Source organism: Vigna unguiculata, chromosome 3 (genome assembly GCF_037176805.1).
Source record: "Vigna unguiculata cultivar grain cowpea cultivar isolate G323 ecotype 2 chromosome 3, ASM3717680v1, whole genome shotgun sequence".
Classification (NCBI taxonomy): Eukaryota; Viridiplantae; Streptophyta; class Magnoliopsida; order Fabales; family Fabaceae; genus Vigna; species Vigna unguiculata.
Window position 1 is genome coordinate 40,369,230 of NC_140794.1, and position 18,558 is coordinate 40,387,787.

Sequence of the window (18,558 nt, forward strand, 5' to 3'; positions counted from 1 at the left end):
AAAGGGTTTTTAGTCCCAATTTGGAAAATTAAGTATTGTAGAAGAGTCAATATCATTAATGTTTTAGTATTGAGAAATCATATTTTTATACTATATCAACTATTTAACAATCTACTTTTAAAGATAATATTTTTATTTGTAAAGAGAAATGGATAATAAAAAATTATTGGATGTCAAGAAATGATAGTCCAAGTATTATTTACGAAGAATAAGTATAGCTAAAAAATTTATACTCTCACTTATCCATTGGAAATTGCTCACAATTTATATTTGAATTTAAAACAGTAGCAACAAACCTATGATACTACAGGTATCACAATTTAGAAGTATAATATAGAAGTTAACCTAAAATACATTATAATTGAAGTTATCGAGTGATTTCTTTCTCAACAAATTAAGAATTGAGGGTTTGAATTTTGTAGAGCAAAAAATAATAAAATTAGAAATGATAAAATGTAAAATCTAAGAACCAAAACTAAATTACTGAATTGAACATTGAAATCTGAAAATTTGTGAAAAAAGATTGAAAGATCTGTATCGACTGGAATTAAAATGTAGTGAAACTTAAATGCAGAATTAAAAGCAGAGATTACAAATTAATACTAAAATATAGTCTATAAATGGCATCGTTTTTGTATCTAAATAAATAAAAAACAACAATGTAAAATTAAGCTTATACTAAAATTTTGTTATATTTGGATACCTTTTTCTAGTTTCCTCTAGATTTTGGAGTAATTTATTGTTTGGAGTGTTGGAAATTGCTTTGAAGATAAAGATTTTAGGTAAGGGAAGCTATTTATGATATTTATGATATTGATATAATTGTAGGATAGAAGACATGGATGTGAACGTGAATTGGTAACTAAATTTTGGTTTTCATGTAGGAATTGTGATAGGCTAAAAATTGTTTGAATGCTTGAACTTGAGTTTTGTTTGTTTCTATTTGATAAATGATTGAATATCATTGATGAGTTTATCTAGTGGCTATATCAAGCATGTTAATTATAAGGGTTAAATATGTTTTTGTTCTCTCAATTTTTTGGAATTAGTCCCTCTTTAAAATTTTATACCAATTTAGTCCTTCATCTTTAAAAATGCATGGATTTAGTCTTTCTTACTAAATTTTTTTAAGTTTATTTGATATTTTAAATGCATTTTAGGTCTCTCAATTTTTTGGAATTAGTCCCTCTTTGAAATTTTATACCAATTTAGTCCTCCATCTTTAAAAATGCATGGATTTAGTCTTTCTTACTAAATTTTTTTAAGTTTATTTGATATTTTAAATGCATTTTAGGATAATATTTGAGTTAACATTAAAGCGAAAATATGTTAAATGGTGTAAACAATTCAAATACTATAATGAAATGTGTTTGAAACGTCAACTAACTTAATAAAATTTGGTTAAAATGACTAAATTCACGTATTTTCTAAGATGAAGGACTAAATTGGTCGAAAGTTTTAAAGAGAGATTATTCTAAATTTCACTAAAACTTAAGGGACCAAAAACATATTTAACCCTGATTATAATCCTTTATTGAAGCAAAATACAGTGTAAATAAGTTGTGTGTTTGATATCTAGTTTACATATTTTCCATATCCTATATGCAATTGTAGAGATTGCTTTTGTAGAAACCTCATGTAACTAAAAGTTGTTCCTTCTAAAGCGTAACCTACTAAGTCTTTTGGATGATGAATGAACTAGATATTGCCAATGAGATTCAATTTCTTCTTCCCAAAAAAAAAAAAAATCAACTTCAATTTGGTAAACCTTAGCCTTGTTGTGTTTGGATTTGGTTACACCACTTTTTGGCTCAAGAGATATCTATTTTGAGACATTATTTCCTGATTTTCTTTTTATAGTTATTTCAACTACCATGACAATTTTTTTTACGACGTTGTTTGATAATCAATTATCAAACTCAGCCTCTCCAATGTGTTACTATTCATTTTGTTCGTATTGAATTGTAAAAAAGTATTAAGGGAAGATTGGAAAAGTAAGTATTGAAGAAGCTCCCATATAATTTCAATATAAATATAAATATAAAGATAAGTTTAAATATAAATATAAATATAAATATAATATAAATATGAATATGAATAAAATAAGAAATACGAATGTTATTTTATTAATAACAGTTGTGAATATCTATTTTGCAACTAGAAAAGGTATCGACATCATTTAAAAAAAAAAAACTCGATACACTTGAATGCATTTTTTCAAAATCAAATCATTCGTTTTTATTTATTAAAAAACTTTATTTTTATATTTAAGTTTTTTGTTTATAATTTTTTATAATCTAAGGGAGCGAATACTTTTTTTGTATAAAACTCATGTTAAAACTTTTAACTCTACAGCAGCTCTTTTTTATATAATTCATGTACCCATTTTTTTTTTTCCTCTGCACCTCTACAGCCTTGATGAAATAATAATTCTATCCCTTTCGTCTTCCCTTACACCCAGCCTATGGCTGAGTGTTTGGAGCAAGAAGGTACTTCTCAGGATTTGTTGGCTATAATGGCTCCACCTTCATTAGAAGATCATGAGCGAGGAAAGTCATCATGCTCAGGTCAGGTCATATGCCAATGAGTTACAGAAGTCTCACATCATAATCATTATATATAAGTGATGCAAATCTCATTTTATAAGTCAGTTTTGTGGGATTGAGTTAGACTTAAAGTTCACTTCTTAACATGGTATCAAAACAATTATTTAAATAAAATCTATTCTAATGAAATTTTTGTTTTTTGGACATATATTCACCCGCTATCGGACCATTTTTGTTTTTTGTGTTAGAATTAATTGACGAATTAATTCTATTATGTGACTCATTTAAAATATTATGATGGCCCAATTGCGATTTAATAAAATATAAGGACCTATTGGTTATTATGGGAAGTCATAATAAAATAAAATAAAGTTCAGCCCAACTCGATGGACGTTGGCTTATAAAAGGATATTAGGGTTCTGTCTTTGGTCATAAGGTTCTCTCACAATAAGCCATCAAGAAACAGAGTGTGAGAGGAGTAACGAGGACAAAGAGATAGAGAGATAGATTGAGAAAAAGAGGCAGAAGAATAGAGGTTGAAGAACATATTATTATTTGATCCCTCATTAATCAAGGATCAAGGTTAGTATCCTATTATGATTTGAGTATGAAACTGTGATTATAACATGTGAGAATCATGAATCTTAAGATCCTATAGTAGTTCTCTATAATGAAGTATTATTGCATGGAAACTACAAAATATTTTACATGTGGTATGAGAGCTTAGTGTTATTAGATTTATGATTCTCCAATTATGATGTTTTATTCAAATTGTGTTCTCCTGAAATTATTATAATCCCTAATTATGAATTTAGGGATTTGATTAAAGTATTAATCCTGATTATGAATTTAGGAATTTTATGCTATAATAAACCCTAATTATGATTTAGGGATTTTATGATATTATAAACTCTAATTATGATTTTAGGGTTTTTTTTAAATTAAGATAAACCCTAATTATGGATTTAGAGATTTTGAAATTTATATTTTTTACCAATTGTATGAATCCTAATTATAAGTTGTAGGGATATATTGTTAATTGAAGAATTGCACTATTATGTTTCTTTAATGTTGTTTATCTTTTATGCTTTAATTGAATTCAATGGCATGATGATGAAATTTGTTGGTTACGTGTCCTTTGTGAGTTTAATGATGGATCAAACCAATATTTAATGTGCAATTGTAATGTTTGTTTCCGCTATGCTTTAATTGCAAAATAAAAAGGCTTGAATTATTATGAGAATTTCTTGAATTAAAGAAATTGAATGTTTGAATTGCAAATTCCATGAATCAACTATTGTTGGATTAATTGTTTGTTTTTCATGGATCAAGTACGGTGATATTATTGAATTGGGTCACCAATTAACGTTAATATTTTAATATTTTTATTATATGAATAATGTATTTTTAATTTACAATAATGTGTATGTTTTGTTATGTATGATTGATAGCAATTAAATGTATATTTATTTATATGAGATCAAGTATGATAAATTTTGTTAGTCACCAAAGTGGCCAAAATTTTAAAGTTTGTTTGATTTCAAATTATTAATGATTTTATTTCAATTACCTGTAGTATGGATGCTAAATTATGAATAATTGATTGGGTTAATTGAAGTTCATTATTATAAGGTATTTCAGGGTCGCCCAAAGGTTGATTAGCTGTTTTTATAATTAATGAGCATGATGGTAGATAATTTTGTATGTGTCACTAGTTTTATTTATATACCCAAAGGTAGTAGGTGATTCTAGTTGATGCATATTTTAATTACCAATACTAGTTTTATTAATGATTTTATTTTAATTACCTGTAGTATGGATGCTAAATTATGAATAATTGATTTATGGGTTAATTGAAGTTCATTATTATAAGGCATTTCAAGATCGCCCAAAGGTTGATTAGTTGTTTTTATAATTAATAAGCATGATGGTAGATAATTTTGTATGTGTCACTAGTTTTATTTATATACCCAAAGGTAGTAGGTGATTCTAGTTGATGCATATTTTAATTATCAATAATGTTATATAATATGAATGTTATATAATATGAATGTTATATAATATGATCGGCGTCATTATGTCTATGTTTGTATATTAGTGGATCTCCAAAAGGAGAACTTTAGTATGCATATAATGGTTATTTATGTCTGAATCTGTATTTAATTTAGTTTTATGACTCAAAGCATTGATGTTAGGCATGTGATAATTGAAGTCTTTGTTCTGGTATCTTTATATGTTTGTTCTAGTCTTCAATGGGTTGAATTTCCTTGACTAGATTTTATGTAAATGTTTATGCGAATGAGCATAACAAGCAACACTAAGGTCGCTCTTCCCAAAATTGATAATGTGAAAGAGTTTAAGAAATGTGTGGAAGAGCGCTCCCAAACTGTTGATAAGTCCCTTACTGGGACATTGATGAGTACGTTGACCACCATGAAGTTTGATAGTTCACGTACTATGCACGAGCACGTGATCGAGATGACAAATATTGTAGCAAGACTTAAGTCTCTAAGAATGGAAGTGGATGAAAATTATCTCGGATGTTCATTATGCGAAGAATTAAGGAGTTTGAGAGAAAGTTTCAAAAAAACATGGAAAGGGTAAAGAACCATTAAAGATTGACGAGTCCTCAACCAAAATCCAGAAGAAAAATGGCAAATGTCATTTTTGTAGAAATTCTGGACATTTCCAGAAGGACTGCATAAAGCGTAGAGCTTGGTTCGAAAAGAAAGATGAGCATAATGTTCACATGTGTTTTGAATCAAACTTAATTGAAGTTCCCCATAATGCTTGGTGGATGGATTCTAGATGTACGATTCATGTCTCTAATGTGATGTAGGGATTTTTTTCAACTCGAACCATAAACCCAAATGAGAAGTTTGTCTTCATGGGCAATAAAGAGAAAATTTCAATGGAAGCTGTCAGGACTTATCGTCTAATCCTTGACACTGGATATCACTTAGACCTTATGGATACTTTTTATGGACCTAGTATCACTAGAAATTTAATTTCTTTGTCTAAGTTTGATGTTGTTGGATATTCTTTAAGTTTGGGAATGGTTGTTTCAGTTTGTTTAAGCGTACTTGTATGATTGGATCTGGTACACTTTATGATGGTTTATATAAATTGAATTTGGATAATTTATATGCTGAAAATCTTATGACCTTGCATCACAATGTTGACACTAAACATAGTTTAGTGGATGAACGATTTGCTTACTTGTGGCATTAGCGTTTGGGACATATTTCCAAAGAAAGAATACAAAGATTAGTAAATAATGAAATCCTTCCGAATTTGGATTTTACTGATATGAATGTGTGTGTGTGGATTGTATTAAAGACAAACAAACAAAACACACAAAGAAAGGAACCACAAGGAGCACTCAGCTTCTTGAAATCATACACACCAATATATGTGGTCCGTTTGATGTAAATTCCTTCAATAAAGAGAAGTATTTCATCACCTTTATTGATGATTTTTCGCGGTATGGACATGTCTATCTATTGCATGAGAAATCTTAAATAGTGAATGCCTTGGAAGTTTATATAAATAAAGTGGAAAGAAAATTAGACAGAAAGGTGAAAATCGTAAGGTCAAAAAGAGGTGGTGAGTATTATGGAAGATATGATGAAAGTGAATAACACCTTGGTCTGTTTGCTAAGTTCCTTGAGAAATGTGGTATTTATGCTCAATACAAAATGACAAGCACACCACAAAAAAATGGTGTATTAGAAAGGCGTAATAGAACCTTAATGATATATGGTTAGGAGTATATTAAGTAATTCATGTTTATCTGTATCGTTGTGGATGTATGCTTTAAAGATTGCCATGTATTTGTTGAACAAGGTTCCTAGTAAAGTTGTTCAAAATGACTCTTTTTGAGTTTGGACAAGTAGGAAACCCAGTTTGAGACACCTGCAAGTTTAGAGTTGTCAGGCAGAAGTAAGAAGATACAATATGCAAGAAAAGAAACTGGATGAAAGAACAATCAATCGATATTTCATTGGTTATCCAGAAAAAAAAAAGGTATATTTTGTCGTCCTATCCATAGTACAAGAATCGTTGAAACTAGAAATGCTCGATTTATTGAGAATGGTGAAATCAGTAGGAGTGAAGCTTCACAAAGTTTGGAGATTAAGGAAGTTAGAATACAAGTTCTTGTAGCTAGTATTTTTCTTCAAGACTTATTATTCCCTATGTTGTAGAAACTTACAACAATTAAGAAGAACAACAAATTAATGATCCTGATGTTAATAATGAGCTGGTAGTAGAACAACCATAAGAAGTAGTATTAAGAAGATCTCACAAAGATAGAAAATCTACTATTTCGAATGACTATGTGGTTTATCTACAAGAGTCAGAAAATGACTTAAGTGTTGATAATGATCCCGTTTCATTTTCAGAAGCCATTAATGGTGATAATTTTGATAAGTGGTTAGATGCCATGAAAGATGAGCTTAAATCAGTGGCACAGAATGACGTATGGGGCCTTGTGAAATTTCTTGAAGGATGCAAGAGAGTTGGGTGTAAATGGGTCTTTAGACTAAACGTGACTCTCAAGATAATATTGAATGTTACAAGGATCGACTTGTTGCCAAAGATTTTACTCAGAAAGATGGTATTGATTATAAGGAAACATTTTTGCCTATTTCTAAGAAAGATTCTTTAGAATTATCATGGCATTAGTAGCACATTATGATCTTGAGTTGCATCAAATGGATGTTAAAATTGCTTTTCTGAATAAGGATTTAGAAGAGGATGTTTATATGGGCCAACTAGTGGGGTTCACTGAAGAAGGAAAGGACCACATGGTGTGTAAACTTAATAGATCAATATACAAACTTAAACAAGCTTCTCGGCAATGGTATCTTAAGTTCAATGAAACTATTGTGTCCTTTGGATTTAAGGAAAACACTGTTGATTAGTATATATATCTGACGGTCAGTGGGAGCAAGTTTATATTTTTGATTCTGTATGTCAATGATATCTTGCTTGCGACTAATGATCTTGGTCTATTAAGTGAGACTAAGAGGTTTCTCTCTAACAACTTTGAAATGAAAGATATGGGTGAGGCATACTATGTGATAGGAATAGAAATATTTCGTGATAGATCACAAAGATTGTTATGTTTGTCTCAGAATGCATATATTAATAAGGTTTTAGAGAGATTCAGAATGGATAAATGTTCAGCATCTCCCGTTTCAATACAGAAAGGACACAAGTTTAGTCTCATGCAATGTCCAAAGAATGATTTGGAACGAAAACAAATGGAAGATATCCCTTATGCATCTGTTGTTGGGAGTTTGATGTATGCTTAAACATGTACAAGGCCAGATATTAGTCTTGTAGTTGGTATGCTTGGTAGACACTAGAGTAATCCAGATTGGAGCATTGGAAAGCTGCAAAGAAAGTTTTAAGATACCTACAAGGAACAAAGAATCACATGCTTACTTATAGAAAATATGATCATCTTGAGGTAATAGGTTATACAAATTCAGACTTTGCCGGTTGTATGGATACAAGAAAGTTTACATTTGATTATGTGTATCTTTTAGTCGGGGGAACGTTTTCATGGAAAGTGTGAAGTAGTCTGTCATTGTTGCATCCACCATGGAAACTGAATTTGTGGCATGCTTTGAGGTCACAGTTCAGGCTAATTGGTTGCGGAACTTTATTTCAGGACTTGGAGTAGTCGACAATATTGCCAAGCCGCTGAAAATTTATTGTGATAATTCCGCAACAGTCTTCTCTTTTAAGAACGACAGGTATTCCAAAGGTGCTAAACTTATGAAATTGAAATACTTTGTCGTTGAAGAAGAAGTTCAGAAACATAGAGTGTCAATAGAACATATTAGCACAAATCTTATGATTGCTGACCCTCTGACAAAAGGGTTACCACCCTATTGTACGCTGGCCATGTAAAGAAAATGGGCATTATGTCTACTAGTGAATGTTAAATGTTAAATGTTAAAGTTATTAATGTTTATGTGACACTCTGAGCTCTTTGATGTATAAGTTTTTGAAGGTTGTGTTTTCTTCTTTATGTTTATGCATGCAAATTATGATGAAGAAAACAAATTTTGTTATGTTATTATTGAAAAAAAAATGACATTATGTTTGAACTCATTAAGGATTTCTCATGCTAAAGTCATATTAAGGAGAAAGGAATGATACAGTAGTCCATGGAAGGAATCATGTCGAGTGAATGATGTGTGACCGCCATGACTCTTATTATTTCTGCATCTTTGATTGTGAATAATGATTGAACACCAATTCATGTAAGGTCCTTTAATGCGCATTATGTTTATGTAATCACATAATGTTATGACATCATATGAGTCCAGTGGGAGAATGTTAGAATTAATTGACGAATTAATTCTATTATGTGACTCATTTGAAATATTATGATGGCCCAATTGTGATTTAATGAAATATAAGGACCTATTGGTTATTATGGGAAGTCATAATAAAATAAATTAAAGCTCAGCCCAACTCGATGGACGTTGGCTTATAAAAGGATATTAGGGTTTTGTCTCTGGTCATAAGGTTCTCTCTCAATAAGTCATCAATAAAGAGAATGTGAGAGGAGTAACGAGGACAAAAATATAGATTGGGAAAAGGAAAAGGAGGCAGAAGAACAGAGGTTGAAGAACGCATTATTATTGGATCTCTCATGGATCAAGGATTATAACATATTGAATCATGAATCTTAAGATCCTATAGTAGTTCTCTATAATGAAGTATTATTGCATGGAAACTATAAAATATTTTACATTTTGGACATATATTCACCCGCTATCGGACCATCATTAATGTGTTGGAAGTTCTTACACCTAATCCGAAAACACCTTTCGATACACCTAATCTGAAAGGGTTTTTTTTAATGTACTCTTGACTATACATTTTGGAACATATTTCTAGATTCAAAAATATCTTTTTGCGATGTATATTTTGATTTTTTTTAAGGATTAAATATGTTTTTGGTCTTTTAACTTTTAGTGAATATTGGAATTAGTCCATTTCAAAACTTTAAACCAATATAATCCTTCATCTTTCAAAATACGTGGATTTAGTCATTTTAATCAAATTTTGTTAGGTTTATTTGATGTTTCGTTCTCATTTCAAGATTGTATTTGAGTTGTTTATATTGTTTAACACATCTTTACTTTAATGTTAAGTCAAATACTATTATGAAACGCGCTTGAAATGTCAAATAAACTTAACAAAATTTGATTAAAATGACTAAATTCACGTATTTCGAGAGATGAAGGACTAAATTGGTCCAAAATTTCGAAATGGACTAATTTCAAAATTTACTAAAAGTTAAGAATCCAAAACATATTTAACTTTTTTTTTAAATATATTCTAAACTGTATATTCCATAATATTATTTTTTTAAAATACATATTGGATTGTGCAATTCGAAAGATATTTTTTATACGAATTATATAATACGTTCTCAAATACACATTATACTTTTTGAGTTTATTCTAAATGATTATTCTGGAACATGTTTCCAAATCTAAAAATACATTTTGAAATTTTGTTTTTTAATAAATGTATTATAGATCGTTCAATTTAGAAGTCATTTATGGATTAAGAAATATTTTTTTATTGTACAATTTAAAATATGTATTTTTTTAAATTCGAAAATACTTTTTCAACTTGTATAATCTGATTTGCTTTGAAAAAAATGTTGGAGATTACCTTATGAGAAATAATTTGAGATTGATGAAGAAGAAAAGGTGGATAAAGAAACACCAAGAAGCAAAAATGAAGTATTCAACCTTACATTTGTTTAGTTCATTTTATCACGTGAAAGGCTTTTCTTCTTGCATCTTCAAAAAAAAAAATTAAATTCCAAAAGTATCCTTTAATCAACTGAACAAAATCATGTTTTAAAATTACTTATGAATATCAACATTTAATAAAAAGGATTTTCAAATATCAAAATATATAGTCAAAAATCAACTTTTATATATCTATATATATATATATATATATATATATATATATATATATATATATATATATATATATATATATATATATAGATAGATAATCGACTTTCAAAATATATATTATCATACGACTTCCACAATCTATACATATATTATCGAATTTGACTTTCAATAAAATATATATATATATATATATATATATATATATATATATTATTTTTTGTTTATTTTAAATGTTTTTAAATTTTATTTTCTAGTTTAACTTTTTTTAATACGTTATAGAAAATTATATATATATCTATATATATATATATATATATGAAATAAATTAAAGTAAAATACTAAACCTTTAAATTAAAAAAATTAATTATGTTTTAACGTTTTTTAGTTTTATTTAAAATTTATATTTTCTAAATTTTAAATGTTTTTTTAGTTTATTTTTTATGTTTTCATATTTATTAATGTATATTTTAAAAATAAAATAAAATGTTAATATTTATTCATTTGTTTAATATATATTTTAGAAATATATAATTAATTAATGGGTTAAATATGTTTTTAGTCCCTTAACTTTCAGTGAATTTTGGAATTAGTCCATTTTGAAACTTTTAACCAATTTAGTCCTTCATCTTTTGAAATACGTGGATTTAGTCCTTTTAATCAAATTTTGTTAAGTTTATTTGACATTTCAAGCGTATTTCACAATAGTATTTGACTTAAAATTAGAGCAAAAATGTGTCAAACAGTATAAACAACTCAAATACAATCTTAAAATACGTACGAAACATCAAATAAACCTAACAAAATTTGATTAAAAGGACTAAATCCACGTATTCCGAAAGATGAAGGACTAAATTGGTCCAAAATTTCAAAATGGACTAATTTCAAAATTCACTGAAAGTTAAGGGACCAAAAACATATTTAACCCTTAATTAATTAAAACAAAAAATAATAATATTTTATTTCAAATATTATAATATTATGTTTTCAAATAAATTAAATTGAAAAAAAGTTATTTTTTTAACAAAAGATAAAGAGAAATATATACATATATAAATATATATTAATATTTTATTTTATTTATAAAATAAATAGTAAAAAAATAAAATAAATAAAATAAAAAACTAACAATAAAAAGAAATTAATCATAATTAAAAAATTTAAAAAAAAAAAGAAAAAAAAGTTTTATATATATATATATATATATATATATATATATATATATATATATATATATATATATATATATATATATATATATATATATATATATATATCGTGTATATATATTTACGGATATCAAAATTTGTTTATATATGCATTTCAGATGTCCACGTCCAATATTTATATATATTATGGATTTGGACATTAGATTATATAATTTTTTTAATTAGATTTCGACATCTGATAATATCATTTTTAGAGGGTATAGATGGTTAAAGTTAAAAAAGTATTTTAACTAATTTTGTAAAATTTGGAAGTGCTAAAGAAATTGTTGAAGTGTAAAGAGAAACAGCATTAGGTGAATGAATTAGGAAACGATCATTTCTTCCTGTTCCCTGTTTTTTCTCCTGATGTAACTTTTGAAATCCCAAAATTACCCTAAGAAACCCTAAGAATCCTAATGTGAAGTCTTTCCCCTTTTGTGTTGAAGGCGTCGCTGCATCCCCTTTATCCCCTGCAACCCATCTTCTTCATTCTTCTCCACGAGGCACCACATCTTGATTGCAATATTGTGTGCACCCATCTTCTTCAAGACGTTGTGTGCAACCCATCACGCAGACCTTGCACTGCCGCACCGCTGAAATAGAAGGAAGTTGCTGACGACGCACCTCCATCGCCATTGCTGGTAGAGGAGGACGACGCAACTCGTGATCCACGGAACTCCATCAATATCTGTCATTCCTTCTTTCGGTGGAAAATAACAGGTTTGTGTAGCTTAGTTTGCATTTTTTGGTATATGCGGTACTGTGTTTCACTAACCAAATTGGCCGATCTGGTATGGACTACCGAATCCAAGAGAGCATTCCACATTACGGGTTTTTTTTAGTAATAAACAATTCAATTGGGGTAATTAAGCGAGTAAGAATTTTTTTAAAAATGATAATTATAGGCAAAATGTGTGGAGTTGGACGTTTGTTTTATGAAGAAACCGTTAGGCTCTAATGCTTTTTTGAATATGACGTTTTCACTTGGAATCGTGCAGGGGAACGCTTGTCTATTTGTAATTGATTATCTTTTGACGTAATTGATTATTGCATGTGTTGTAGTGTTTTTGGGTTTAATGTAATCGATTACGGACATACTGTAATCGATTACAGACATAATTTAAAAAAAAATTCATAAAATTTTAATTAGATACAAAAGCAATGATAATAATAATAATGTCGAATATGAAACTAAAAACAATGGTAAAAATAGAAAAAAAAACATTATAATTAATTAAAGTACTAATATAACAAATAATAATGTCAATGTGGAATAGATGGTGCATTAAACAAATACAAAGTTCTTGAATGAAATAAAGATGAAATGCATTTAAGAAAGAGGAAATTGGCGTCGCATGTAAGTCATGTCTTCCTCAAGTTGACCAACCTAAGCATCTATACTGTCAAATCTTGAACCAACAAAAACTCAGAGATCGCGAATCTTGTGGATAATATCATTGAGCCTAGCACTAGATGCATCCTGGGTAGGCTGAGACGGTGGAGATGGTGTGTGCTCATCATGGATAGGTTGATCCTGCATATCACGTTTATGAACCCATTGACCACTTTGGTTTTTTACACAACCAAGGGAATGAATAACTTCAGCACTAATTGGGTTTGTTCTCCAATTAACCTTCTCAAATGGTTCATCTTCAATAGGAATATTAAACTTAATTAAAATGTCAGTAATGTGGTTTGCATATGGTAAAGGGGCATGGTCTCTTAATGCCTTTTTCATCCGATATCTAACCAGATGACCCTAGTTAAGCTCTCTTCCAGTCAGCATTGCCCACATTAATATAATGTCTTCTTCAGTAGCTTAGGTAAGGTTAGTTGTTCGGGGCAGCAGGCATCGACATATGATGTAGTGCAGGATACGTGTTTCCACTTTCATTTGGCCTGCTAGTATTCTTCCTCCAATATTGACATTGTCACGACAAATCATTAATTTTTCATTTTGACTAAAATAGTCATTTGTCCATTCCTCCACCATGTTTCCCTCAAAACAAACACCTTGAGTCCCCAACTTGGTTATACGATAAAACATATTTATATCCATTCTAATCTTTATATTCTTAACTTCAGTAATAATAAGTCATTCATCAGTAATTTGCAAGTTAGAATAAAAAACTCTAACTAATTTCGGATAATAAGATTGAAGATTGGTAAAAAAAGGTAATAATCCCAAATTATGCAGTATATCATAGAACTCAAAGTTTTGCTCGACAATAAAATCATCAGGGTATCTTGGTTCAATAATATCTCTGCTGGAAAATTTGGAAGAATACCTTTCATATTGAGTTATGGAAGAGAAGAGTCTTTGTGGCTGTGAGGGTGCAATAATTTCATCAGGTTCGTTGGCGGCGACACCACGGCAGCAACAAACACCAGTTTGAGCCTTGCATTTTCTTGAAGATTTGGCCATTTTTGGGTGTTTTTGACGATTTTAATCGATGGGTTTTGTGGAGAATTGAAAATAAGAAAGATTGCAATGAACGAGAGTTGATTTGGTTAAGAAACGAAGCAACAATGGTGAAAAATGGTGGAGACAGTGGGGGTGCTAGGGTTCTTTGTGGGCTGCAGCGGCGGAGAGAGAAAGTGGAAGACGACCTGTAATCGATTACAGGGTTCAAATTTTTTTCCAAAGCCTCTTATTAATCGCGTAATCGATTAAAGGGTTTGTGTAATCAATTACAAGGTTCAATTTTTTATACCAGAACCTCCTGTTAATCGAGTAATCGATTACAAGGTTTGTGTAATCTATTACAGAGTTCAATTTTTTATTCCAGAACCTCATGTTAATCGAGTAATCGATTACAAGCTTTGTGTAATCGATTATAGGGTTCAATTTTTTTTCTAGAACCTCCTGTTAATCGATTAATCGATTACAGACTTTGTGTAATCGATTACGGGTACTATTTAATCGATTAAAGTAAGTTGTAATCGATTAAATGAATATGTAATCGATTACTCTCGCGTCAGATTACAAAAAATGATGTTGTAATCGATTACACTATGAATGTAATCGATTACAATAAGTATTTTTGCGTCACAAACATACTACTAATGGATAACGCGGTCCATATAATTCATTACAACATAAAAAAAAAATCTAACGATTTTTACTCCATTAAATGGTTCTCTTAATAAAAAAAGTTGAAAATATTCCACTAATTAAATAAAAATAAAATGATTAACAACTTCCAAATTACTTAAAATGAAAAGCAAAGAAAATAAACAAAATTAGTTATGACAACCATCTATATCTTGTTCTCCCCCAGTGATCCACAAACCATCCAGAATTGATATCTTCGTATTCTTCGGTAGGTGTTGGTGGTCTGATATATCTAGTTTGGATCAAAAGCTTGATATACGAAGAAATACGTGATTTCACATATCAGTCTAGACTTTGTATGTGCTTCCAACGACTGATCATTTGTAGTGCAAGATGACGATGGGGTGTTTGTAGTTAAAAGAGAAAGAATTTCTTCAGGTGATCTTGTGGTGATCTTGTGAACGTGACATACAACTCAATCATTGTGTTCAAAGGGAAAGAAGACTTACATTGCAACATTTGAAAAACATCTTCATCCGTTTTTAATTCAAATGCGTCATACATAATATTTCCTTCAAAAGTAATGGTGGGTCGTCTGAAGTAGAGGTTGTTTATGGATGTGTTTGAGAGGCATGGAATGGCTACACAAACTCTTTGTTTCAGCACGTTGTATATGTAGTCGTATGGAATGCAAAATATTTGAGGACTCTCACATATGAACTTGACCCCATCGTCACAAAGTTTCATTTCTCCTTTTGTGAATAAGGCCGCTATGTAAGAATTGGTGAAATCCTGAGACTCTGTGATGCCAAAATGTTCCATGTTTTGGTTATGAATTAAGAAAGAAAAGGTAGAAGGAGATGGCAAGAAATGGTAGTGTTGGAGACTTGAATATGTGCAATTGATAGAGTGTAGGGGGTGGTATTTATAACCATAATGACACCATTATTGACTGAAAAGAAAAAAAATATTATTCATTGGTTTGGAAACGTACATATGAAGTTGTCATATTTAAATAGTACAAAAGCATAGTAGAATATGGTCCCATAATGTCATAATTTTATTATACAATAACATTCTTCAACGATGGCTGCCTCTTCCACATGGTGGCCTCCGTGTGGGTCGTCGCGGTCGTCTCTCGGGTTGTGTGGGAGAAGGGGGCGAGTCACTTTCGTCGTTAGTTTCTTCCATTTCTACAGATTGAGAACCTTCATCTGAAACATGAAATCTGATTTCTGGTTTGTAAAATTGTTGTGATGATGACGACCCTCGGTATGCAGATGGTGGAGTCAGTGATGACGTCCCAAACATTTGTGATGGACCACCCCCATAACTGGAAAATTGTGGACCAGATGAATCACCATAAAATCAGGATGAATCCGCTCCAAAGGTTGACGACGGTGGGAAAAAACCATAGGAAGTGGGGACCTGATGAGATGACGATGGAGGTTGCATTCTTTGATCCCAATTTCCATAACCCGAAGTCAGATTTTGTGAGTGAAGGAGGCCAGAAAAGGGTCTATCCGTACGAACCGGTTGATGTGAAGGCGGATTATGATATTGTTCAGGTATGTCATACTGATACAAAAATAATAATTAATTGACATTTTTTAAATTCAATAATAATAAAATTATAATTTTTGAAAAACCGAAAATAAATTATTCTCACTTTATCATCGAATGATTGCGCAGTAGGCGAGATATAACACATGGTAAGATTTATGTATCATTACATGTAGGGAGAGTTATCATGCAGATGACCACCCTTGCTAAAAGGTTTGTCTTGAACAACGGAATTATGACAATTATTCCATAGTATTATAAATCGATGATGATATTGCCTCCAATTAATTTCCCCCTTCCTCGGAGAGCAATTCTGTGAATCTCATCCAAGTTCATCGGGTTGGCTGGGATGCTCTATCGCCAATCAAATTGTTTGACGACCCGTTCGACTTGGTGAAATTCGACAGTTGTAAAACAGATCAAGGGAACCAATACCCGACTGATGGGAGAAACATTTATGATGATCAAGGACTAACCAGCGGTTGTCGATATGATGTCCATAAGAAATGCAAAAATTAAGGTTAATATTAAACATAAAAAAAAAACAACCTATTTTGGTTGTTTTTATCAAATTTTTTCGGAACTCAATCACAGTTGTTTGGTCATGGAAGACGGAACGTGTTTGCCGACACCACCTCACACTTAGGGGGAATGCAAGGCTACCAACAATCTCGTCATCCGTGACTGGTTGTATTTCTGGAAAGATACATGTGAATCTCTCTCATGCCCAACATTGCAGCAGTAATATGCATCCACCAATGTTGTCTTGTTGGAACTTTGTACCATGATCCAATGCACGATACAGACATGTCAACACTACGGATCTCCAACTAAAGTTAGAAACATGAACCAAGTCTCTTAACAATGGCAAATACATAAAATGCACGAGACTAGCTAATGTACCTAGCATTAACATACTGTCAATTAGTATTAGGATGTGAGTGTGTGCATACTGTCCAATTGTTCCTAGGTTGGCGTTATTTGGTAATTCTTGAAATCTGGTATTTAGCCACGACGACTTTATCTGGTTCCCTGTGAACATATTTTCGGGTTGAATGTCCCCCAATAATTTTTGGCACAATTTCAGGAGGTTTCCAGAACTACAACTGGTGAAGGGTTCACCATCTATTGGCACCCCCAATTGGAGTGAAACATCCTCCAAGGTGACAGTTGTTTCGCCTAGTGGCATGTGGAAGGTGTGAGTTTCAATCCTCCACCTTTCGTAAAGTGTTGTTACCATGAGGTGGTTAATCTTCATATTATCCACTTTCAAAACGTGGCCAAAACCAACTTGATCAATTAACATTCTGACTCTAGGGTCAATCAGATCTGTATATTTCAAAATCCAGATAGAATGATGTCTTAGCCGGAGCACTCTCTCGTTTTCTTCCCACATCTGGTTCGTGATGTGGTCGTCTTGATGACGCAAGACTGACATGTTTGCTAAAAGGTTGTTATTCTCAACCATTATAAACTGCGTAAAAGAAGATAAAAAGATTAATAGAATATCATTTAAACTTAATCAAAGGGGAAATCGTACACAAAAATAAATTCATAAATTTGACCAAACCTATGAGATTGATGGGTGAGATTTTTTTGTTGATGTGGAATGTAAGGTTAGGAAAATGTCGTACCCAAGTTAATGAAATCTTTTTTGAGATCCGCGTTTTTGAACCAGTTGTTGAAGTTGGAAGCCAAATGACGTATGTACTAGATAGAGTGAAGATTATCTGATTCCCAATCAACTTCTTTTAAGCGTAGGGTTGACAAAATGTCATTGCCTCTATTAGTAATTAGGCATAGATTTGGTTGAGGAGTTACATGCTCTCGTAGTAGTTGAAAAAACCAAATCAATGTCTCTTTTGTCTCACCTTCTACTATTGCAAATGCCAAAGGAAATATGTTTTTATTTCCATCCTAAGCAATTGGAGTTAGCAAGGTCGCATGATATCTGCCTGTTAAAAATGTTTCATCGACTTGAACAATAGGTTTACAATACTTAAAACCTTCAATGGATGGTCCAAATACCCAGAAGCAACGTTCCATAATGTATTTGGGTGTCGCATCCTCACCATCAACATTAACTGAAGGACCGGAAAGTTGGAAAATTGTCCCAGTATTAGTTTGTTGGGTAGCTTGTAACCATCTGGAAACTTCATTATAAGATTGGTCCCAATCGTCATACTCCATGGTAATTGCTTTTTCCTTCTCTATCCATGCTCTTC